The 7385-nt window shown below is 35.3% G+C and overlaps 1 pseudogene; it reads left to right on the top strand.

Moving 5' to 3' along the window:
- Positions 1–954: 954 nt before the first annotated feature.
- Positions 955–5771, top strand: LOC107824223 (putative potassium transporter 12; annotated as a pseudogene).
- The last annotated feature ends 1614 nt before the right edge of the window (positions 5772–7385 follow it).

Raw genomic sequence — 7385 nt, 5'->3', positions numbered from 1 at the left:
GTTAAATAGGAGCCTCCTGAATGGGGTTACTATAATCTAAACACATATGGTGCAGCTCTAGGTAACCCAGGGAAAGGAGGCACTACTCGTGTCTTCAGGAACTCCAATGCTGACTGGTAATAGGATTTATGGTCAGCCTCCCACACACTTCTAACACTCATTCTGAATTAACAGCTCTAGTGCAGGGACTGCAAATAGCTGATGACAGGAACCCCACTCCACTGGAAATAGCTATTGGCTCAACTAAAGTTATCAGACTACTAAATTTGGGTAATGACATTTATGATCCTATTATCTCTGAGTGCAGGTTGCTGATTTAAAAGCTGGACAGGACAAGGATCAAGCACAGCTACATGAAACAGAATAGAGTAGCTAATCTTTTGGAAAAGGAAGGAGCCAAGAAGGAAGTTTTTTGGAGATTGACTGTGCTAGTAGTTCCTCCTGTATTTGCAAATAAAGCTTTTTTTGGCAAATATCTTAGGAACTACTTTTCCTAGACATGTTTTGGAATGTAATAGTGATAGCCTTCATACATTGGCTCAATATCCAAATTTGGCAGGGGATTATAATATGCCCCTTGATGTATCTATTCAAATAACCTGATTAGATATATAAATGCATCCTTTAAACCGAAAAAAAAAAAAAGTTTTAAATTTCTTACGCAAGAAAAGATGGTTCCATTTGTTAGGAGATTTTATTTTATTTTATTTTATTACTAAGTCAGCATCTGACAATCATGCATTTTAACTAATATTAGAAAGGGAAGAAAACAAAAGAAGATAAAACCAATCCAGTATTTTCATGCTGATGGAAACTGTCAACGTTATTCGGCGAATCCGTTGTTCTGTTACTATTACATGACACGTTTTAGGCTCCCAAGGAATGTTAATTACTAATTCTAACAAAACATCCGGTGTTACACGTGCTAGATTTATTAGGAAACAAAATTATTGTACTGAGGAAAATCAGAACCCAACACCGCAACCAATAAGAAAACAAATGAACAACCTTTGTCAGAAAATGATTGAGCTGATAATGTTGTACGTAGTTACACTATAGTTAAAAACAACTTTTGTCAGAAACTGATTGAAGCAAAAATGGTGTACTAATTATTTAGTCTTGTAGTGAAGATTTCTTGTTTTCTTGAAGAGGTGACAGAATGAGTAAAGAAGAGATTGAGGAGAGCAGTGTAACAGAGGGATTATTGAGGAGAAATGGTAGTAGTGGAGGAAGTACTGGATCATTGAGGTGGGTTGATGGTAATGAATTAGTCGATCAAGATGTAGTGGTTGATAATAATGAGGAGATTAGAGAAAGTAATTATGGATCTGTTAGGAGAAGGCTTAAGAAACCAAAAAGAGTGGATTCTTTAGATGTTGAATCTATGCAGATTAAAGGAGCTCATGGTAGCCAACACAAACAGGTAATTTTACAAGATTTAACTTTTATGTCCGGACAATACAAAAATTTTTACTGAATAATTGTCGTTTATTCCATAATAACAGGTTAGTTTAGTTTTATCAAGTTTCCAATTAATGTTTATCATAGAGATTTACATCTAATTATATTGTAAGTGACTTGATTGCATAAATTTACACAAACTTAAACTCAATTTTTAGAAACATTTAACTTATACATTGACAGCCTAAAAGAACTTTTATACTATAAAGTATTTGAACTTGTTGTACGTAGTAGGTAATCCTTTTTTTCCAGGTTACTAATCCCACTTTTATGAACAGTAATTATCATTTAAAATTCTGAATAGTTTAAAATTTATCTTATACTTTTAATGTATAGAAGTTAAACTCTTTTTTTCAATGGCATCTCTGAGATTCTGTGCTGATATGGTTTCTTTAAAAGTTAAATGTCTTATGACCGTTTTGCCTTTCCTGTTGTGTTTCATTAGCTTATGGGTCTGTTTGATTAAATAAGTTAAATAAGCTTTTCTTATTGAGAGCACTGTGGACCAAGAAAATGTAGTCTAAATTATAGTATATGTCTTTGGAGAATGAGTAAGTTACCTTTTTTATAATCGTGGTGTCTGGTCAGTTTGCGAGCAATTAGACTAATTTCACGAGATACCTGCTACCTCTAAGCAGTAATAGGTACCAAATACTTCATCCACCAAGGTTTGGACAAATGTGAAGAAATCACCTAGTATGTTTGTCTTTGCTGGGATTTGAACCTGAGATCTTAGATTCTCAGCCTACTTCATTGACCACTAAGCTACCTTATGACAAGTCATTACCAAATTTCAAGTCTGAGATTTGCAGGAACAAATTCCTGTCCATTAATTTGGAAGAAATACCTTAGAAATTACATTAATCAGAAAAATATATACAAAAAGATGATCTTAAAGAACAACTTCAGAATTCCTTAATAAACCATTAGTCATGAAAAGGATCCTAGATAGACATAGAAATGCATGTGCTCTCCCTTTTGATTGTACCTGTTTCTAAAACTAGCATCATTTCTGATTACATTCTTGACTAATTTCTGTCACTTGTACAAAACAGGATGTGCCTCTTTTGGCTACTCTTGCTCTAGCATTTCAAACACTTGGTGTGGTATATGGTGACATGGGCACAAGCCCTTTATATGTTTTCTCAGATGTATTCAGCAAAGTCCACATCACTTCAGAAGTAGATGTCTTAGGGGCATTGTCAATTGTGTTTTACACAATTGCGCTCATTCCTCTAATGAAGTATGTATTCATAGTGCTTAAGGCCAATGACAATGGAGAAGGTATATATATAGGGCAGTTACCAAAAGTATCTTTTGTTCTCAACTTGTCATATGCTGAGATTCTAGTAGATAATGTTTTTTTTTATACATGGCAGGAGGAACTTTTGCACTGTATTCATTGATTTGCAGATATGCAAATGTCAATCTTCTTCAGAATAGTACGCCTGCTGATGAATGTATCTCAAGTTTTAAGCTCAAATTGCCCACTCCTGAGCTAGAAAGGGCTGTGTACATAAAGGAGATATTGGAACGTAAATCGTTGCTGAAAACACTTCTCTTATTGTTGGTTTTGATGGGAACGTCAATGATAATAGGGGATGGTATCTTGACTCCAGCAATAGCAGGTACTTTGTCTTAGTTTCATCATCTTGAAATGGATTGCAGAATTTACTTTTGTGTCGTTTGAATAGAAATTATATACAATATGGCTGTAAAAGTTTTTCTTTTTGGGCAGTTATGTCTGCTGTTAGTGGACTGCAGGGTAGGGTACCAGGATTTGATACAGGTGATTTTGCTTCTATGTTTAAAATGACTGCATTTGGCAACTTCTAAGAAGCTCAGATAATTTTGCTTTATTGAAAACATTAATATGATTGATATTGCATGCAGATGCTCTTGTCATAATTTCAATTATCATCCTTGGCGCATTATTCAGCATACAGAGATTTGGGTCAAATAAAGTTGGTTTCACTTTTGCTCCGGCCCTTGCGTTGTGGTTCTTCAGTCTGGGGTCTATAGGAATTTACAATCTGCTGAAGTATGACGTAACAGTTATAAGGGCTGTAAATCCAGCTTATATCTATCTATTCTTCAAGAAGAACTCGAGCAAAGGATGGTCCGCTCTTGGTGGCTGTGTATTATGCATCACAGGTGCGCGAAGTTATTGTTCTCCTTTCATTTGCTCTATAGTTAAAAAAGAATTTGGCATACTTAGAGATCCGAGTAATGGATGCCTCTGCCAATATGTATATGTATACCTAATGGAAATATGTGGATTGAGATATCGGTAAATTTTACAGAAGACTGCCTAGAAGCTCCTTTTCTATAGAGTGCCAGTATACATCTGATTAGAGGACATAGTTTTGACACTATTTTAAATTTGCAGGAGCAGAAGCGATGTTTGCGGATTGAGGTCATTTTACTGTGAAGTCTATACAGGTGTTTTTTCTTTGTCCTTTCCCTCTTTTCAACTTACCATAATATAATATCTGCAACAATTGTTTCATTTCTGATGCAAGTTGACTGTTGCAGATTGCCTTCACAAGCGTGGTTTTCCCCTGCCTTCTGTTGGCCTACTTAGGTCAAGCTGCTTTTCTTATGCAACACCCTCAGTCAGCTGGCAGAATATTTTACGATTCAGTCCCAAGTAATAATCGCGCTAATGTTCAGCTCTAAATATTTTCTTTCCGCAATCTCTCTACAGCTATTTAGGAGTTAAATGTTTCTATAGCAAGTGCTCATTGACACTCAAGATTCTTTTTTTGTGAACAAGCAGATAGTCTCTTCTGGCCAGTTTTTGCGATAGCAACTGTAGCTGCTATAATTGCAAGCCAGGCCATGGTATCTGCTTCGTTTTCATGTGTTAAGCAAGCCATGGCTCTCGGATGCTTCCCTAGGGTGAAGATTATTCACACCTCAAAAGAGCACATGGGTCAAATCTACATTCCAGTCATTAATTGGTTTTTGATGATAATGTGCATGCTCGTGGTTGCTGCATTTAGGAGTACAACAAGTATAGCCAATGCATACGGTTAGTGTCTCTCTTTAACTATATATTCGAGTTATTAATAGGATACTAGTTTATTCCAGTCTTTACAATATATTCCTTGTTTGTTCATACTGAGAGTAGACTCTTTTCTGTTGCAGGCATAGCTGAAGTCGGTGTCATGATCGTTACCACCACTTTGGTTACAATTGTAATGCTACTAATATGGCAAACAAATTTGCTTCTTGCTTTGTGGTTTCCATTGGTATTTGGCACAATGGAGCTCATTTATATGTCTGCTGTTTTATCAAAGATCTTGGAAGGTGGTTGGCTTCCACTTGTTTTCGCCTCTCTTTTCCTCTGTGTCATGTATATCTGGAACTATGGAAGTGTTTTAAAATATCAGAGTGAAGTTAAGCAGAAAATTTCGATGGATTTTATGGACGAGCTTGGATGTTCGTTGGGGACAGTACGAGTACCAGGGATCGGTTTACTATATAATGAACTGGTTCAACGCATTCCATCTATTTTAAGTCAGTTTCTATTGGACCTTCCGGCTATTCATTCTGTAATAGTCTTTGTGTGCATCAAATATGTGCCAGTTCCTGTTGTCCCTCAAGAAGAACGTTTCTTGTTTCGAAGGATTTGTCCTAAGGACTATCATATGTTTCGTTGTGTAGCTCGATATGGCTATAAAGATGTCAGAAAAGAAGACCATCATTCATTCGAACAACTTCTAGTTGATAGCCTTGAGAAGTTTCTAAGAAAGGAAGCACTTGATCTTGCTTTAGAAAACAAACTGTCCCAACCTGAGTTTGACAGCAATTCTGTGATGGCGCCAAGGGACAACGCTGAAGTTGGCGTGGACGAGCTTAAGGTACCATTAATGCACGATCAAAGATTAGAGATCGGGACATCTACCTCAGAACCATCAATAATAGCATCAGTAGATGATGATCCTGGTTTAGAATACGAGCTCTCAGCACTTCGCGAAGCCATAGAATCAGGATTTACATATTTGCTAGGACACGGGGACGTGAGGGCGAAGAAAAACTCATGGTTTATCAAGAAACTAACCATAAATTACTTATATGCAATCCTTAGGAGGAATTGTAGAGGAGGGGTTGCAACAATGAGGGTACCTCACATGAACATCATCCAAGTTGGAATGACATACATGGTTTAAGCTCTTGTTGCAGCCTTAGTATTCTGAAATACAAACATGTAGTAATGTTATTCTCCTTGTAGTATTGCAGTTACAACCTTGAATATGGGTTCAGACTTTTGTAAGTGCCCAATGGACTTGAGTTTTGAATATGATGTGGTGAAATTCAAAAATAGCAAGATTTATAAGTGGTAATTGAAAAATAGCCACAGTTTCAAAATTAATCGAAATTAGCCACTTTTCATGTAAAAGATAAATTTGAACGAAAGCATGTTCAAAATCCGAAAAATATTATAATATATTAGAGTTCCACCATAATATATTGGTCCAGCATAATATGCTGCAAGTTCATACACAGGTGCTCCAATCTCCAGTATATTATGCTGGAACTTTCCGTGTATTGGAGTTCCAGCATAATATGCTGGAAGTTCATACACAGATTCACCAATCTCCAGTATATTATGCTGGAACTTTCCGTGTTGCAGCAAAATAGTGACTATTTTTTAATAATTTTGCAAGTACTGGCTATTTTCAATTACCAGTCTAAAAACTGGCTAGCCCGTGCTATTTTCACCGTACTAAACTTTGGGGACTACATGCCCAAATAAAACAACAAGCTACATACCTTGTTGGGTAATTCTTTTTTGCTTTTCTCTCATGCTCTAGTGCTAAGGTACTTGAAGAATAGAATTAGAAGCTTTCCCAATTTCTCATTTTTATGATGGTGGTTAATCCAATGAAATATTAATAATTTAATTACATACATTTATTGGAAGGTTGTCTTATTCTTGATTGGATATCGGGTATCAGATGGAATAGTTGAGGTGTGCGTAAATTGAAAGGGACAATATTGTTTGCTGCTAGAACTACTATCTCATATTCTTAAAAAAAAATGTGGGGTTTAAGTGGCCATCAACACTTTAAATAAAACAAATAAGAAAAAGTAAGAGAATTGTGTGAAAAGGTATTATCCTATGAAAATAATCTGGAGTGGTCCTAAATAAAGATGCCAAATGTAAAAGCATCATAATATTTACCTGCTATCTTTCTTTCTTTTTTTCCATGTAGTGTTCCTTTATATATCAGCATTAAGGTTTCCAAATACTCAAGAAGAAATGCCATTGAGGAAACATTTTCTATCCTTTTCATTGACACTTACATGGTCCCTTCATTGATATTCATGGCTAAGGAATCATTGATAATAAGAAAATTCTTGAACCAGCATCATTTTCACTTTTTTAACCCCTAACTTTTTTAAAATGACGATTTCTTGAAAGTAGCATTGCAGATTTTTTTTTTCATGTAATAAATTTGAATAAATGAAATAAATATTGCATGTGATTTATCATTTTTACAAATTTTTCGTTAAAGAACTCGTAATGCAAATCACAATTCTGTTTTGAAAAGCTAGCGGAAATTAAGAATGGTGGTTAAGTAATTTGTATACTTTCTAGATGTGTAAGCTTAATTTTAAAATAATTGGAGTAATAAAAACAATTAAGAAGCTAACTCTCAAAAATTATTGTGATAAAGGTGTCATAAATTTAGGCAGCAGCCATTTTGTACATGGTTCAAAATAGAAAAAAAATCATGAAGTGTTCTAACAGGATGATCAGGAGATTAACAAATTAAAGAAAAGACCCCAAATTTTGGTCATACTGGGACTACTGCTGTCAATTTTTGATTTAGGAATTAGGGCTGTAGATCTAGATATTTTTGTCGCGTGGATTAGCAAGTTGCTTTTTTTTTTTCCTCAAGTATTTTAGGACA

This window comes from Nicotiana tabacum, chromosome 20 (genome assembly GCF_000715075.1).
Source record: "Nicotiana tabacum cultivar K326 chromosome 20, ASM71507v2, whole genome shotgun sequence".
Taxonomy (NCBI): Eukaryota; Viridiplantae; Streptophyta; class Magnoliopsida; order Solanales; family Solanaceae; genus Nicotiana; species Nicotiana tabacum.
Note: the sequence above shows the minus strand (reverse complement) of the source record. Positions and strands in the feature narration are given on the sequence as shown.